The sequence below is a fragment of the Eschrichtius robustus genome, chromosome 21, assembly GCF_028021215.1.
Source record: "Eschrichtius robustus isolate mEscRob2 chromosome 21, mEscRob2.pri, whole genome shotgun sequence".
Taxonomy (NCBI): domain Eukaryota; kingdom Metazoa; phylum Chordata; class Mammalia; order Artiodactyla; family Eschrichtiidae; genus Eschrichtius; species Eschrichtius robustus.
The window spans coordinates 15,028,624-15,048,616 of record NC_090844.1 but is presented as its reverse complement, the minus strand read 5'-3'; positions in this window follow the sequence as shown (position 1 = coordinate 15,048,616).

Genomic DNA, 19,993 nt, shown 5'->3' with positions numbered 1-19,993 from the left:
TTTATTTATGTACAACTGCATACAAAAAATGCATTTCTCACGCATATAAAAGGTCACATGCTTCTCCTGAGAAAATTTAATCCAAATTGAATAAGTGTAAGGCAAATAAAGAGGAGGAAAAATAACCCCCAAGTAATCCTTACACACTATGGATCTTAGTACAAAAAATATATAAGGCACATAATAATCCTTCCCCCATGTCCCGATATACAGTCCTTACAAAACCAATTTGAAAAAGTTTAAAAATAAAAAGCTTCTTCTAACTGCAACCAATTAGAATGCAATTAGCTACAGTGACTGGTCTATTCCTGACAGTCCAACTGCAGGTTATCCAGTTTATGGATCAACCATACTCCTTGTTCTACCATTTTCTCATTTTATGCTTCCCTGCTTCTCTTCTTTAGCTTTGTACCTGTTCATTAACATGTGAAGATAAGAGGCTCAAAGAACAGAGTTTTGAGGTAGAACTCAATGAGGCACTTGGATTCCTCATTAATAGTTCTCATGGGGCTTTAATCACAGAAGAGAGACAGTACAACGAGCTACATTAGGTCTCATATATCAAAGTAAAATATCCTCCTTTTCAATAGTTGGGTTGACTGTATATGACATCTTTACCTGGAAACATTCTTAGGGATCATGAATTCCTACGTCCAAACTTTACAGGTGATGAAACTAGAGCCGAGACAAGGTAGGTGACCTGCCCCAGGCCACCCAGTTAGATAACATCACAGTCAGGATGAGAAATTAGGATTTGCCAATGCCTCAACCTCTTCTTTTCGATCCTTTCTTCTAATTTTCATCCAGACTCATGTTTTCCCAGTACACTGTATTTGTTCAGCATTACATAGTAGTAAGGAATTGAGCGAATTTAACTAAAACAATTCCATTAATAATTACAAAAAAATTAGTTTATTTGAAAGCAGTTTTGATTCTACCTTTCCCATTGGTGGGGTAAACCAGTGTTTATCAATCTGATGTATATCAAGTCCTTCCAAATCACTTTAACAAAAAATATGGATTGAACAGATTGGACACCAAAAGTTCACTTTTTCCAAGAGCATTTAGTATAGAGGTAAACAACTTGAATGTTTTTGAAATGAGATATGAAATAGAAGAAGGAAGATAGGAAAGAAAAAAGGGAAACAGGGAGGGAGGGAGCAAGGAGATGCTAATGTCATTACTTCAAGGACATAACAGTTTAATAGTATCATTGAAAATTATTTTTATTATAGACTCTTAGTGATTGTCAGAAAATCTTACAATATATACCCGTGACCTCTCTGTTTGTATCAATAATAATCTAAAATATATTTTTGAATAGACTGCAAGAGCAAATACCCTAAATTGATACACTCAAAAACTATTATTTATATGAATCATCAGCCCCAGAACAAGATTACTTTCCCAAAACTTGCCCATTGATTTATCTCTGCTCTAAGAGGTGTAGCATAAATAATTCAATATTTACAAATTGTCTGGAGACATTGGTTCAAGATGGCGGAGTAGAAGGACATGCGCTCACTCCCTCTTGTGAGAGCACCGGAATCACAACTAACTGCTGAACAATCATCAACAGGAAGACACTTGAACTCACCAAAAAAGATACCCCACATCCAGAGACAAAGAAGCCGCAATGAAACGGTAGAAGGGGCACAATCACAATAAAATCAAATTCCACAACCACTGGGTGAGTGACTCACAAACTGGAGAACAATTATACCACAGAAGTCCACCCACTGGAATGAAGGTTCAGAGCCCCACGTCAGGCTTCCTAACCTGGGGGTCTGGCAATGGGAGGAGGAATTCCCAAAGAATCAGACTTTGAAGTCTAGCAGGATTTGACTGCAGGGCTTTGACAGGCTGAGGTAAACAGAGACTCCACTCTTGGAGGGCACACACAAAGCAGTGTGTACATCAGGATCCAGGGGGAAGGAGCAATGACCCCATAGGAGACTGAACTAGACCTACCTGCTAGTGTTGGAGGGCCTCCTAAAGAGGCGGAGGGTGGGGGGTGGCTGTGGCTCACCACGGGGACAAGGACACTGGCAGCAGAAGTTCTGGGAAGTACTCCTTGGCATGAGCCCTCCTGGAGTCTGCCATTAACCCCACCAAAGAGCCTGTAGTTTCCAGTGCTGTGTTGCCTCAGGCCAAACAACCAACAGGGAGGGAACTCAGCCCGACCAATCAGCAGACAAGCAGATTAAAGTTTTACTGAGCTCTGCCCACCAGAGCAACACCCAGCTCTACCTACCACCAGTCCCTCCCATCAGGAAGCTTGCACAAGCCTCTTGGATAGCCTCATCTACCAGAGGGCGGACAGCAGGAGCAAGAAGAACTACAATCCTGCAGCCTGTGGAACAAAAACCACATTAACAGAAAGATAGACAAGATGAAAAGGCAGAGGTCTATGTACCAGTTGAAGGAACAAGATAAAACCCCAGAAGAACAATTAAATGAAGCTTAGGTAAGCAACCTTCCAGAAAAAGAATTCAGAATAATGACAGTGAAGATGATCCAGGACCTCGGAAAAAGAAAGAATGGAGGCAAAGATCAAGAAGATACAAGAAATGTTTAACAAAGACCTAGAAGAATTAAAGAACAAACAAACAGAGATGAGCAATACAATAACTGTAATGAAAAATACACTAGAAGGAATCAATAACTCAGCAGAATAACTGAGGCAGAAGAACGGATAAGTGACCTGGAAGACAGAATGGTGGAATTCACTGTCACGGAACAAAACAAAGAAAAAAGAAGGAAAAGAAATGAATACAGCTTAAGAGACCTCTGGGACAACATTAAATGCACCAGCATTCGCATGATAGGGGTCCCAGAAGAAGAGAGAGAGAAAGGAACAGAGAAAATACTTGTAGAGATTACAGTTGAAAACTTCTCTAACATGGGAAAGGAAAGAGCCACTCAAGTCCAGGAAGCACAGAGAGTCTCAGGCAGGATAAATCCAAGGAGAAACACACCAAGACACCTAGTAATCAAACTGACAAAAATTAAAGACAAAGAAAAATTATTAAAAGCAACAAAGGAAAAATGACAAATAACATACAAGGGAACTCCCATAAGGTTAACAGCTGATTTCTCAGCAGAAACTCTACAAGCCAGAAGGGAGTGGCACAATATATTTAAAGTGATGAATGGGAAGAAACTACAACCAACATTACTCTACTCGGCAAGGATATCATTCAGATTCAATGGAGAAATCAAAAACTTTAGAGACAAGCATAAGCTAAAAGAATTCAGCACCACCAGTTCCAAATGCTAAAGGAACTTCTCTAACTGGGAAACACAAGAGAAGAAAAGGACCGACAAAAACAAACCCAAAACAATTAAGGAAATGGTAATAGGAATATACATATCGATAACTACCTTAAATGTAAATGGATTAAATGCTCCAACCAAAAGACACAGGCTTGCTGAGTGGATACAAAACCAAGACCCATATATATGCTGTCTAGTAGAGACCCACTTCAGACCTAGGGACACATACAGACTGAAAGCGAGCGGATGGAAAAAGATATTCCATGCAAATGGAAATCAAAAGAAAGCTGGAGTAGCAATACTCATATCAGATAAAATAGACTTTAAAGAACGTTACAAGAGACAAGGAAAAACACTACATAATGATCAAGGGATCAATCCAAGAAGATATAGCAATTATAAATATATATGCACCCAACATAGGAGCACCTCAATACGTAAGGCAAATGCTAACAGATATAAAAGAGGAAAACAACAGTAACACAATAACAGTGGGGGACTTTAACACCTCACTTACACCAATGGACAGATCATCCAGACAGAAAAGTAATAAGGAAACACAAGCTTTAAATGACACAATAGACCAGACAGATTTAATTGATATTTATACGACATTCCATCCGAACACAGCAGATTACACTTTCTTCTCAAGTGCACACAGAACATTCTCCAGGATAGATCACATCTTGGGTCACAAATCAAGCCTCAGTAAATTTAAGAATTTTGAAATCATATCAAGCATCTTTTCTGACCACAATGCTATGAGATTAGAAATAAATTACAGGGAAAAAACGTAAAAAACACGAACACATGGAGGCTAAACAATATGTTACTAAATAACCAAGAGATCACTGAAGAAATCAAAGAGGAAATTAAAAAATACATAGAGACAAATGACAATGAAAACACGATGATCCAAAACCTATGGGATGCAGCAAAAGCAGTTCTAAGAGAGAAGTTTATAGCAATAAATCCTACGTAGAAAACTCTCAAATAAACAATCTAACTTTACACCTAAAGGAACTAGAGAAAGAAGAACAAACAAAACCCAAACTTAGTAGAAGGAAAGAAATCATAAAGATCAGAGCAAAAATAAATGAAACACAAACAAAGAAAACAATAGCAAAGATGAATAAAACTAAAAGCTGATTCTTTGAGAAGATAAAAAAAATTGATAACTCTTTAGCCAGACTCATCAAGAAAAAGAGAAGACTCAAATCAATAAAATTAGAAATGAAAAGGAGAAGTTACAACAGATGCCACAGAAATACAAACCATCATAAGAGACTACTACAAGCAGCTCTATGCCAATAAAATGGACAACCTGGAAGAAATGGACAAATTCTTAGAAAGGTATAACCTTCCAAGACTGAACCAGGAAGAAATAGAAAATGTGAACAGACCAATCACAAGTAATGAAATTGAAACTGTGATTAAAAATCTTCCAACAAACAAAAGCCCAGGACCAGATGGCTTCACAGGTGAATTCTATCAAACATTTACAGAAGAGCTAACACCCATCCTTCTCAAACTCTTCCAAGAAATTGCAGAGGAAGGAACACTCCCAAACTCATTCTACAAGGCCACCATCACTGTGATACAAAAACCAGACAAAGATACTACAAAAAAAAGTAAATTACAGACCAATATCACTGATGAATATAGATGCAAAAATCCTCAACAAAATACTAGCAAACAGAATCCAACAACACATTAAAAGGATCATACACCATGATCAAGTGGAATTTATCCCAGGGATGCAAGGATTCTTCAATATATGCAAATCAATCAATGTGATACACCATATTAACAAATTGAAGAAGAAAAACCATATGATCATCTCAATAGATACAGAAAAACCTTTTGACAAAATTCAACACCCATTTATGATAAAAACTCTCCAGAAAGTGGGCATAGAGGGAACCTACCTCAACATAATAAAGGCCATATATGACAAACCCACAGCAAACATCATTCTCAATGGTGAAAAACTGAAAGCATTTCCTCTAAGTTCAGGAACAAGACAAGGATGTCCACTCTCGCCACTATTATTCAACATAGTTTTGGAAGTCCTAGCCATGGCAATCAAAGAAGAAAAAGAAATAAAAAGAATACAAATTGGAAAAGAACTAAAACTGTCACTATTTGCAGATGACATGATAGTATACAAAAATAATCCTGAAGATGCCACCAGAAAACTACTAGAGCTAATCAATGAATTCAGTAAAGTTTCAGGATACAAAATGAATGCACAGAAATCTCTTGCATTCCTATACACTAACAATGAAAGATCAGAAAGAGAAATTAAGGAAACCATCCCATTCACCACTGCAACAAAAAGAATAAAATACCTAGGAATAAACCTACCTAAGGAGGTAAAATACCTGTACTCAGAAAACTATAAAACACTGACGAAAGAAAACAAAGATGACACACAGAGATGGAGAGATATACCATATTCTTAGATTGGAAGAATCAATATTGTGAAAATGACTATACTACCCAAAGCAATCTACAGATTTAGTGCAATCCCTATCAAGTTACCAATGGCATTTTTTACAGAACTAGAAAAAAAATCTTAACAGTTATATGGAGACACAAAAGACCCCGAATAGCCAAAGCAATCTTGAGGGGAAAAAAAATGGAGCTGGAGGAATCAGACTCCCTGACTTCAGACTATACTACAAAGTTACAGTAATCAAGACAATATGGTACTGGCACAAAAACAGAAATATAGATCAATGGAGCAGGGTAGAAAGCCCAGAGATAAACCCACACACCTATCGTCAACTAATCTATGACAAAGGAGGCAAGGATATACAATGGAGAAAAGACTGTCTCTTCAATAAGTGGTGCTGGGAAAACTGGACAGCTACATGTAAAAGAATGAAATCAGAACACTCCTTAACACCATACACAAAAATAAACTCAAAATGGATTAAAGACCTAAATGTAAGACTGGACACTATAAAACTCATAGAGGGAAACATAGGAAGAACACTCTTTCACATAAATCACAGCAAGATCTTTTTTGAACCACCTCCTAGAGTAATGGAAATAAAAACAAAAATAAACAAATGGGACCTAATGAAACTTAAAGGCTTTTGCACAGCAGAGGAAACCATAAACAAGACAAAAAGACAACCCTCAGAATGGGAGAAAATATTTGCAAATGAAGCAACTGACAAAGGATTAATCTCCAAAATATGCAAGCAGCTCATGCAGCTCAATAGCAAAAAAACAAACAACCCAATCCAAAAATGGGCAGAAGACCTAAATAGACATTTCTCCAAAAAAGACATACAGATGGCCAAGAGGCACATGAAAAGCTGCTCAACATCACTAATCATTAGAGAAATGCAAATCAAAACTACAGTGAGGTATCACCTCACACTGGTTAGAATGGGCATCATTAGAAAATCTACAAACAACAAATGCTGGAGAGGGTGTGGAGAAAAGGGAACCCTCTTGCACTGTTGGTGGGAATGTAAATTGATACAGCCACTATGGAGAACAGTATGGAAGTTCCTTAAAAAATTAAAAATAGAACTACCATATGACCCAGCAATCCCACTGCTGGGCATATACCCTGAGAAAACCAAAATTGAAAAAGACACATGCACCCCAATGTTCATTGCAGCACTATTTACAATAGCCAGGTCATGGAAGCAACCTAAGTGCCCATCAACAGACAAATGGATAAAGAAGATGTGGTACATATATACAATGGAATATTACTCAGCCATAAAAAGGAATGAAATAGGGTCATTTGTAGAGATGGTCATTGTTGGATGGACCTCGAGACTGTCATACAGAGTGAACTAAGTCAGAAAGAGAAAAACAAATATCGTATATTAATGCATATATGTGGAATCTAGAAAAATGGTACAGATGAACTAGTTTGCAAGGCAGAAACAGAGACACAGATGTAGAGAACAAATGTATGGACACCAAGGGGGGAAAGGGGCAGGGGGGTGGGGGTGGTGGTGGGATGAATTGGGAGATTGGGATTGACATGTATACACTAATATGTATAAAATAGATAACTAATAAGAACCTGCTGTATAAAAAAATAAAATAAAAATTTTTTTAAGTTGCAAAATTCAAGGACGATAAATGATTATGATAATTTAATGCAATCAGTGTTTAGAACTATACAAATATATACTACATTCATGTATTAGGTAGGGCTTTGATGGTAATACTTTTCTAAACATTTTGCTTCTCTCATCCTCAATCTGCCTTTATTTGTTCAAGATTGGATTATTCAATTCATTTAGATCTATAATTTCTCTAAATGTTTACTTTTAAAATCTCTAAACTTTTCTTCAGTTGTCAATTTAATTAACAAACATTTCTTCAAACATCATGCCAGTAAAAATTAAAGCAACTCTTTTTATATATCTTTAAAATATGAAAAACTGGAAAAAAAGATATGCTTCATTTCTTATGGATAATGGTAAGTTAATTGTATTTTCTAAAATTAAACTTTAATATCTGATGAGAAGCCAAACGATATTTCATGCACTTTTACACAATTTTTTTCGTATAAATATTTTTGTAGAGTTGCTTTTAAAGATGCGCCATTCTGTTTGTTAAGCAAATTTGTTTTTCTTTATTTATTAAGCTATCTGAAAACATGCATATAAGCTAGCTAGTCATTTTTAATAGAAAGAAAAATAAGTGGAGAAATGATTATAACACTACAAGAGTTATGATTTTTTTAAATAGAATTAAATGTCTTCATACTTGAATTTAGTCTCTGTAGACAAAATTTCAGAGAGTAGTATTTACATAGTTTATTAAGTTATATTGCTGGGAACATTCATATTACCTTTTTTTTTTTTGTATTCAACTGTGGCATGCATAAGAGAGGCAACAACAATAAAAAGTTAATATAAGTACTTACCAATCCCCAACCACTCTGCTGAGAGCTTTTTACTTGTTTATTTTCACAATTCTATGAGGTAGCTGTTTTTATTATCGTCATGTTTCAGAAGAAGAAACAGGTTTACAAGTTAAACAACTTGCCCCACAGCTCATATTTAATAAGTGGCTGAGCTGAAATTTGAAGCAAGTTCTGGCTCTGAGCTCCTTCCACTGATAACAGGCACTTTGTCACTTGGCAACACAATACGTAAGTTTACTTCCAGAGTAACTTTATAAAATCTATCTAAAGGTCAAAATTCTTCAGACTTGTGTACCCATGCAAAAAAACAGAAAAGGTCATTCTCTGGATAACTGAAGAAAAAGCTTCTTTCAACCTAAATTGACTAGGCTAGTTGATAAGAATTTCCATATTATTAACTCGGTTGTCCTCTTTGCAACATAATCTTTGAAATGAAGAATTGGATTGGGTAATAGGATTTTCGGTGCATGATGCTATGAAAAATGGATTCAATGAATTGAATTCAATGAATTGATCGATTCAATGAAGTAATTTTTAAATTAATTAAATTGAATATTTGGAGTTAAGTGGTCAAAAATAAAATTGTAATCAGTATTTTTCTGATTCTCATCAATAGCCTTCAACCCCACACCCATTCTAATTCTGGGTATCTTTCACAATTTTTATCTTTACCAATCATCAAAAATCTCTCCCTCTCTCTCAAAACCTCCATCCTTCTTTTGCATTTCTCTATGTTAACTTGTAATCACTTTTTGTAAGTTAGGGGAAACAGCCAATTCTCTATCAAATGCTTTACACTTTAGATAACCAACTGTTCTGCATTAAAATAATTAAAAATAAGAGGTGCAAGAGGGAGGAGAGAGGAGGTCACACATTATGGGGACACAGACCAGATAACATCAACTTGGCATATAAAGACCAACAAAGAACTTCCAGGCGAATGCCTACCATGGAATTTTCACTCTTTCATTGCCGTAGCAGGATTCCCAACCTTCAGTAAAATCTTCTACACACAAACACATTGTAAAAGAAAAGGGTTTTGATGTAAATTTTGTAAAATGCTGAGTCCCATTTTGGGTCAACAAGAACCCCCAGACCATGCGGCATAATGGTGGAGGGGCCCTGGATGAAACCACTCGTGGAGAGAAGATCCAGAGAGGAGATGAGAGGGGAAACCCAAAGGAATTCTACAAAATCTGAGAAATAGCCTTGCCCTTTCTGTTTTCTCTGGAAATAAAAAAAGAGTAAATAAATTTCATCTAGATGTTAAGGGACAAGATGTCCCCAAGAGCACTTTGGGGCTACCAATTCTTTCAGGAATAATTTATCCTAAAATAAATGAATTACTGAGTCTTTAGAAAAAGACAAAATAGAACACTAAGTAAGAGCTTTATGTTTTGAGAAGCAAAGATTGTCAATAACAAAAAAGAGTTGTTCTAAATATGTGTCACTGGCAAAGCCCATTAACAATTCCGGGGAAATAAAAGTAGAGTCTGGGTAATAAAATAAAGTCTAACCTTTTTTTTTGGTCCTTTGTGCTTAGAGTGGCGTCACTTGCTCATAGGGGGCCGCTTGCAGACGAAAAAGACCGGCCCTTCCGGCCAGACTTTCTGAGGCGTAATAGCTGCGCCGACACCTCAGCACAGCAGGCCGTGCGCAGAAGCTCCGAGAGCAACACCTCGATTCAAGATGGTGCCCACAGGGCATGCGTGGAGCCGCTGCCCCAGCGCTGCGACCTGGAGCATGAGCAGTGGGGCTGCGCCCTCGGGCGTAACTCCGCCCCCTCCGGCTGACTGCGGAGAGCCCGGGAACGCAGCCGCCTTCTGGCGAGAGCGTGGGCGCTCTAGCGAGCTCACACCTGCCTCTCCATTCTCTGATCAGAGCATAAAGCTTTCCTTTGCTTCTGAACCAAACTCAGTCACGTTCTGGTGGCTCAAAGGACACACAAGCAGAAGGACCTTTGTTGGGGACCAGCTCTGGAGGATGGATAACGCGTGCTCTGTCTCAGATTGAACCCCTAATAAGACAAACAAAATAATCTTTAGAAAACCATTTCAGGCTATTTCTTCCTGCTAACTGTTTGGACGAACATTTTCCTCTTTTTTATTTAATACATTTCCAAGTAAAGATTGTTCAGAGGACCCAGTTTATTATTTTGAGTTTTTCATGTAGATCAGGAAACTTCATGCTTGATGAGGAATATTCATCTCTTTGCTTTCTCTCCACAGCCATTTACTGACTATCTAACTATCACAAACACACATACCTGTTAATGTTTCATCAGAAACTACTCCAGGGCACGAAGTGTAGCTGAGACCCGGGAGCTGTTAGATTCCCTCTACGCAAAGCTGGTTGCTGTACAGATGACTAGAGTGAACTGCGGGCCAAGAGTATGTGAAGTGGGGCCCAAGTAGGGTCAAATACAACCCAGCCCTGTGTCACTCAGGTCCACTCGGACTTCCCATTAAAACTAGTCTGGCTAGTTTGTGTTGATGCTCTCTTGTGGGCATTACCATAAGACACAAAGACCGATACATTTTGTGCCCATTCCCACTTAACCCATCAATATGCCTTTCTCCCAGATGTCCTTATCTACTATTTTCCAGTTTTTGTCCTTTCAGATCCCTGACCAGTTAGCCAAGCTATTCACCACTGCCCAAGAGTCCATATACATCCCACAGTTCCAAAAAATGAGGATAATCCAGGGCACTGCTTACAGTTTTGTCCACTGGGAGGATTTCCCTCCATTACTGTCCTTCGAGGCCCTCCTGAAGTGGTTCTGTGGGATGGCAGCAATCCATCTATGGCTAGCACCAAGATAGTGAGCCAGGAGGCCCTCTCAGCTCAAAGTCACCTGCATTCCTTGTCACTGTGCTTCTTCCATGTAAACCAGCAACAGCACATGGAGTCCTTCCCAGGCATGGAATTTCACCAGCTTCTTCTTCTGCCACATCGCTCCCATTTTCAGGTAGAGAAAATTCTCTCCTTTTAAGGGCTCATGTGATTAGAATAAGCCTACCTGTGTGGTCCAGGATAATCCTCCTATTTTAAGGTCTGTAACCTTAATTCCATCTGTATAATCACCTTTTGCCACATGACACAGTCACAGTTTCTAGGGATTAGGGAATAGATACCTTGGGCAGGGAGGCCTACACTACCTACCACAGGGACTACTCTAGTGGCTTTGGATAAGAAGCAGCGTGGGATACTCGGGTGTACTGTAGAGATGGTAAGCAGAGCCACATAGGCTGGAAGCTTGGGAGTCCCCTGTGGTGGCCCCTGTTTTCCCAGTGGTGTGGGAAGAAAGAGCTAAGGTTGGAGGTGCTGGAGGTTTGAGAAGAAAGAATGTGTGAGATAAGAGTGGGGAAATGTGTCACTTCCAGGCAAAATGAAGGATTTAGCTGATGTTCGTGGCCAAGAATTTAAAGAGAGACTAGTAGGCCCAGTGGTTGTTGAGCCTGAGAGCAGTAGAATTGAAAAGAGAGGACAAAATAACAAGAGAGATCATAGGTTTGATGACTTCATGAAAATGTAGGGAAAGGGAAAGGAAGAAATCCTATTTAGGGCGAAGGTAACATTTGATAAAAATAAGACACGTTTCAGAGAAATAAGGAAGTTGGAAGCTCAGGAGAACTGATTTGGTGCGGGCAAAGGGAGTTAATAAATTCAATATTTGACGGGGCAGTGGGGCACTTGTCAGCCAAGAAGAGACGTAGACTTGAAGACTGAGAGAGTGATGGGGCCCAGACATACAAAGTGGGAAATCTTTGAGGACCTAAAAGTTGTAGCTGTGAGAACAGCTACATTTTCTAATCATCTAATCATAGGATTGCTATAATGTTAATAGATAATGTTCTATAGATAATAGATAATTTTAATAGATAATGCCCTATCCATAGCACCTTGCACACAGTAAGTATTCAGTAAATATTAACTCTATGCTATTTTTATTATTATTATAAGATGGTAGTGCTAGAATGCAAAACCAGTTCTTTCTGACTCCAATTGCTGTTTCTCACCTAAATGCTACATTTAGGCTAAGGATAAACAAGCTATAGAACCCGTTTCACAAGGATTATCCCTCTTCTGTTTGTCTTTTATTTTACTTTTAACAAAATCTTTGTTTGAAGGGCAATAAACATTCAAGATATTACTGGTAATACCAAAGGGACTAATTAAAATTCTGTAAACTCAATCAATACTCTATTATTTATGGATATATAGATATATACATAAAGATGTATGTAATGACATATGTTAACAAGCTGAAATAATCAAATATCACTTCTAACCCGAATGTATTTTGTGCTCTCGTTATAGCCTTTGGCATGAAAATATTAACAATGTCTCGATTTGACATATTCAAGAGTCTCAGATCTCCATTGCAAAAGCCATTTCAATTTTTTCTCAGGAACCGCATGAGGTACATTAGCAGGCAATGCACCGGCTGGAGGATACATCAAATTGTGCTTTCTGTGGTCTTCTTGGGAAGTGTCATGGGCAGCCAAACATTTTTTATTTTGCATGTCTCTGGCTAGGTACTAACCACTGAGCCATTATTCATAAAAGGCATGAAATTGCAAATTTGTGATGCCCAAGCCAGCTGTGACATCACAATTCAAACCACCCTGAGTTTGAGCAGCTTTGGCTCCTTCCCCACGGAGTGCGCCAGCCAGCTCCTATTAAGAGCCAGCACCCTTCTCTATGGTCTGCTGCCATTCCACTCGCTGGCCCTTCTCTGCTTCTGAGGAGATGCCCACCCGTCCAGGACTTCATAAACAATCCCGTCAGCTTCCATGCTCCTGTGTCTTTTCCCTTGGCCCTGCTAGAGGTAGAGGCTTGCCTGATTTCCCTGACATACATCTTTTGGTTTAACATGGAGGTATTGTTTCAAACTTGCTAATGTTTGTGAAACACATGGAGTTCCATACATTTTCCAAACAGATTATGAATTGCTTCATCTTGGTAAATTCAAAAACAAACCGTGTTGCTGCACGTAAGTGCCTGTATGTCTAATTTTTTTCCAAATACTAACCCACCTGGATTTAATGAATTTCCACTTTTGCCTCAGTTTTTTATAATAATATTAAAAATATCTTAACCACCCATCCATAAACATCTCAGAGCCTGTGTGTGCATAGTTTTCCATAGAGTGTTATACCAGGTGATGGGCACACCTGGGCAGGAGGAAAGCAAGCCCTCTGAGGCAACTCCCTTCTTAAGTGAGTTCTAGAAGATGCTGTCACTCCTTTGTGCACATTTTAGAAACTTCCTTCATTTCACCAGGTCAAGAATTTACTCCGTTAACAAGGGAGTCTGTTTCATCGTTTTTCTCTGCGAATGAGGATGAGGATGAGGATGTGATGATAATGACAATGAGGAGAGAGAATTGTCTAAATGAGCAGCCCCATCACTTCAATATTTTAAAATCTCACAATACTATTAATTTTTTGTTTTCTAAGAAGTAATGTTTTCATTTCCCTGGAGTGTGTGTGTTTGTGTGTGTGTGTGTGTATGTGTGTGTGTGGCGTGTGTGTGGTGTGTGTGATCCTAACCTCTACTCTTCCAATATTCTCATATTTCTTTACCTCCCAACCCATACAAACCTACTTTCCAGATAAAACTAAAGTCATAGGGATTAAAGTGAAAATGCAAGTTAGAATCCACATTTTACCAAATGCATAATGATTACAGCATATGTTTTTAATGCTTTGTGGTTTAAAAAGCAATAAAATGTAATACCTTGTTTATGCCTGACAGCCATCCTCTGAGCAGGGCACTATCTTCATTTTTCAGCTGATGAAACTGAAGCTCGTGAGGATAAGAAGCTTGCTCAGCATTACCTACAAGGCATTAGGTAGAACAGTATGTAACTTGACAGTACTTAACCACTTTTGACCTACAGTTTGTTGTTTTCATAACATATTTATTGGAGTATAATTACTTTACAGTGGTGTGTTAGTTTCTGCTTTATAACAAAGTGAATCAGCTATACATATACATATATCCCCATATCTCCTCCCTCTTGCGTCTCCCTCCCACCCTCCCTATCCCACCCCTCTAGTTGGTCACAAAGCACCGAGCTGATCTCCCTGTGTATGCGGCTGCTTCCCACTAGCTATCTATTCTACATTTGGTAGTGTATATATGTCCATGCCACTCTCTCACTTCGCCCCAGCTTACCCTTCCCCCTCTGCATGTCCTCAAGTCCATTCTCTACATCCACATCTTTATTCTGTCCTGCCCCTAGGTTCTTCAGACCCTTTTTTTTTTTTTTTAGATTCCATATATATGTGTTAGCATATGGTATTTGTTTTTCTCTTTCTGACTTACTTCACTCTGTATGACAGACTCTAGGTCCATCCACCTCACTACAAATAACTCAATTTCATTTCTTTTTATGGCTGAGTAATATTCCATTGTATATATGTGTCACATCTTCTTTATCCATTCATCTGTTGATGGACACTTAGGTTGCTTCCATGTCCTGGCTATTGTAAATAGAGCTGCAATGAACATTGTGGTACATGACTCTTTTTGAATGATGGTTTTCTCAGGGTATATGCCCAGTAGTGGGATTGCTGGGTTGTATGGTAGTTCTATTTTTAGTTTTTTAAGGAACCTCCATACTGTTCTCCATAGTGGCTGTATCAGTTTACATTCCTACCAACAGTGCAAGACGGTTCCCTTTTCTCCACACCCTCTCCAGCATTTATTAGAGGAAAACATAGGCAGAACACTCTATGACATAAATCACAACAAGATCCTTTTTGACCCACTTCCTAGAGAAATGGAAATAAAAATAAAAATAAACAAATGGGACCTAACGAAACTTAAAAGCTTTTGCACAGCAAAGGAAACTATAAACAAGACGAAAAGACAACCCTCAGAATGGGAGAAAATATTTGCAAATGAAGCAACTGACAAAGCATTAACCTCCAAAACTTACAAGCAGCTCATGCAACACAATATCAAAAAAACAAACAACCCAATCCAAAAATGGGCAGAAGACCTAAATAGACATTTCTCCAAAGAAGATATACAGATTGCCAACAAACACATGAAAGGATGCTCAACATCACTAATCATTAGAGAAATGCAAATCAAAACTACAATTAGGTATCACCTCACACCAGTCAGAATGGCCATCATCAAAAAATCTACAAACAATAAATGCTGACGTACACTTTTATTTGGTTCAGACTAATAAGTGAGAGCTAGGACTCTAGTCCAGAGCTATTCTTCACATACCCCGATGCCTGGATTCTTAGTCTATGTGATTTTTTAATGCTATAATAATGGAAATGGTTAGATCATTTCTGTAAAGCACTTGAAAATAATATTGCTGGCAACTTGTTACCTGCCTCAACCTTAAGATGAACTTGATTACCTGGTCATAAGTTAAGAAGCTCTACACACTCTCCAGGATAAGCAGTAAGTAAAAAGGAGGTAAAATATCATACAAGTGTGTAGGTTTCATTAAAAAGCACAAAATTATGAGATTATGTATGATGGAAACAAATTTCATGACTTACTGTTTCATAGGAATAACAACTAAACAAACAATGAGATTTAAGCCACTAGAACTGTGAGTGGAATATTTGTAATGTGTAGGAGAGGTAGTTGCTGAGTTTCTAGAAATTGGGTTTATTAATTCCTGTTTTGTGGGTCTTCCAATATCTACCATTTACACCTTTAGTAGTAAACAGTAGTAAAAAAAAAGTTATTTTTACTTAAATTCCTAAGATATTCCATTACTCTATGATTGTGTTACTATAGTCCTCGTTTATTCATGTATTAACTTGGAAAATGGGTACATACACAAACTGGAAAAAGTATAAAAATTTGTAAATGAGAAGCATAAATATGTTGAGGCACACAAAGTATACTGCTAATACAGCCTGGGTTAGAGTGATAATGGTTCAATTTCAGCTCAAGTTATATCACCACCATTTCTGGAAGACAAGAACTATATCTTATATAGATGTTGCAAGGTAATGGCTTTAAGTAAAACACTACACCATAGTAATAGACTATATTATTTCACATGAATAAAAAAAGGAGCATCTATAACTCTTTTAAAATAAACAATTTAAATTATTAGCTCTAACAATGAATAAAGGAGATAAAACTCAGTGGAATTCTAATATTAGTTTTACTCAGTGGAATTCTAAAATCTCATTTCACTGATTTTAAACATTGAAAACAAAGTTAGAAACTAGCTAGACTATCCTCACTCCCATTTTGCAAAGGACATGGCTGACCACTAGAACACAAATCCAGAGATTTTTTATCAGTTTAAAACTTTATCACATACTCTGAACTCAGTCCCTACCTCCAGCTTTCCTGCATCATCAACTTCTACCACCATCAAATCTTGTATCAATTAAATAGATAGTAATGATCAAAACTGAGTGTTTACACTCACTTGCTCACTTTTTCCCCTCCCTCCTTGGCCTAAAGACAGAAGGACAGAGAACCTTGGGACAAGACTTCTCTATCTCATAATATTTCAGCAAGAGTTCTAGATGAAATGCTAGAAATACTACCACTACCCTTATGAATGAATAGTTGGGCTTGGGGAAAAAATGAGGAAATTCCTGTAGGATCAGAAATGAAGTTAAAACAACAGTCCTAGGAAGTAAATAAGCAATTAAGCCAACAGTTGACCTTGGTGCATCTACCAGTTTCAGATGACCTTGAACCTTGGACTTTGGTTTGATTTTTACAGAGGATCAGAGATCCCTGCCTAAAACCAGAACCCAGTAAGGCTATAGCATCATTGATAGGGTGAACAGGGGGTGGATAGAAAGCCACTTTGAGAGGCAGACAAAAACTGATCCATAAGACAAATTGCAAAGAAATATTGTAATACAAACTACGTTTTCTAACCATAATTCAATACAGATAGACACTAGCAACAGTAACAAAAAGGATTGAAAATCCCAGGCATTTGGAAATTGAGGACTGATACAGTTTCATCTGAATGACTGCTCCCACTTCATGAGAATAAAGTTTGCTAAATTCCTCACCTAAAATTCGATTGCGTTAATTAGCCTGTCAATCTGTTATGAGGTTATTGTGTAGAATGAGCATAATACTGGCTCTGTATGTTCTAATGATTCTTTATGTGAGGACTCATTTGTTTAATACATATGAATATTTTTCAAAACAAAATGTAAATTAGTATTTTCAGCCAGGAGTCTTGATGTTTTTAGAAAAGAGCAGGAACAACCATCTAATATTAAATAAAGGTGGTTCTTCTATTTCATTTACTCACACACCTTACTCTTCCTGTTATTATAAGTAATTTTCTCCAAGTTATTCACAGAAGTTTCTCTGATGTTCTCTATAAATTGTCTTACCACCACTGACCTTCTTGAAAGATTACATTTCATACTCTACTCAACAGACAAGACTCCCACCCTTAAACACTGTAAGGTGAAGTTATCTTCTGAAAACAAATCCACCTTTTTTCATTCCAACAGTTATTCATCACCTCGCTCAGTGAGGTCATTTATATTCATTCATTCATTTACTGCACAAATATTTCATGATACAAACTATGTGTTGTGTATCTCCAGCCATTAAGGATACAGTGATGAAAAGACACATATATTCCTAGCTATTATAGAGCTTACTTTGTAGCAAAGACATATTATACATAATATGCATTAAGTAAATCTTTATTTAATTAATTAAACTTGATAAATCTGTTCATAAAATTGACTTCTTGTCAAGGAAAATTACAGTATAGAAAAATGGCACATGTGTTTTATCAAAGTTTGCCAAAAATCTGTATTTACAGAGAACTAACAAATTGCCTTTGTGTAGAAATAACTGACAGCCTTTTGATTTCATAATATGTAATCACAGAATAAAACTGGAAACCTTTGCTTGCTCCGCACAAATGGAGAAAAGTCTTCCGTTAAAGAATATACATTACAACAGCCTTTTGAAATATAATCAGCTAACTTTAAAGATGAAGTGCCCAGAGAAACAAATGACCCATTCTATTCAAAAACGTATTGTGCCCTTTTGACAGTTGTTATATGGTCGTGTAAGTCCCCGGAGAAAAAACTATGAGAGTTTTCCTTCACTCCCACCAAGAGAAAATTCAATTCATACATACCGGTTATTCAACCATGACCTATTTGTATAGCATCAAGATATTCAATTCACAAACGTGCCCACTTGTTGGACCTGTTGGTTGGAGCCAATCTTCTAAAACTTGAAGAGGGGAATCCTCTGGGGGCTTATGCAGTAGGGAGGGAGACAGAATCTAATCCTTCACAGCACACTGCCTGCCTGCCAAAGCTCTCCAGCAATTCAGGAGTGCAGATGGTGGAACGCAGCCCCGTCTGGGGAGGTTGTCTGATGACAGAACATCCTAGGAGCTGTCGCTTCAGCTCCATCCGTGGCACCCAGTCACTTTATGAGAGATGCAGATGTGCGTCAAGAGTGGCATCTAATGTGACTGCAGTGCATCCCTCCCACCATGAGGGAGGGAGATGAAAAATGCTTTGTTTTTCCACAGCAGTATATGCAAATGATTTATCTTAATTATTTTTAGATTGCCATATGTTGCCTTATATGTCAAGTGTACATTAAAGAGGAATTAGCTTAAATGTCAGCATTATACGATTCACTACTTAGCATTGCAGACACAGAAGCAAAAAGAACGAATCCAAGTGTCAGTGTACACCAATCTGAAAAGTTTCAATAGCAATATACTTTTCTTTCTGCTGTAAATTCGAAATAAGACTTTCTGTCTTAAGTCCTACCCAGGAGACAGTAACTACAAAATCAAAAAACAAAAGACAGTCACAGGAGTCAATAAACTAAGGCCCATAAGCCAAATCTGGCCTGCCACATGCTTTTGTATATAAAGTTTTATTGGAACACAGCCATGTCCATTCATTTACATATTGTCGTTGCCCTCAGGCTATAATGGCAGAGTTGAATAGTTGCAGCAGAAACCATATGGCCTGCAAAACCTAAAATACTTACCATCTGGCCCTTAACAGAAAAAGTTTCCCAACTCCATGTTTCTGAAGTGTGCATCACTCTATAAGGTGTGTCCTTTGCACAGATGCCCAAGTACTGCACAGAGAGAGGACTATGGAGATGTGCATGGAGCTCCCTTGAGTATTCAGCAGAGTACTGATCAGTGACCAAACCACCCAAGATAAGGGTCAAAATCATTAAAAGGATTAGAAGGAACAGTGCCAGGCCACCACACAGGCAGAAATAGTTCCTGTTCCTATCAGCCATACTGGAAAACATCATAATTCCAAAGCATTCGTTAGAATACTCAAAAGGGTGTTGCCTTAAGAGGAGAAGAAATTTTTTTAATACACTGAATGAAATTAACAACATACTATCCATTGCAGAAGAAAAGATTAGTGAAGAAAAAGAAGCAAAAATTATTGAAAATAAAACCCAAGAAGAAAAAATAATTAAGTGAAAAAGCACCAGTGAACCGTGGTACAAAATCAAAAAGCCTAATATACATTTCACCGGAGTCCTTAAAAAAGAGGAAAGGAAGAAACCAAAATATTCGACGAAACAATGGCCAAATATTTCCAAATTTGATTAAAACTATAAAACCACGGATTCAAGAAGTTCAACAAACACCAAGCTCAAGAAACACAAACTAAACCAAGGTCATCTATTTTCACTATTTCTATTCAACATTGAACTAGGAGTTCTACCCAGTGCAATAATACAAGAAACAGAAATAAAATGCATTCAGATTGGAAAGGAAGAAGCAAAACTGTCCACATTCAAAACTGACAAAATTATTTA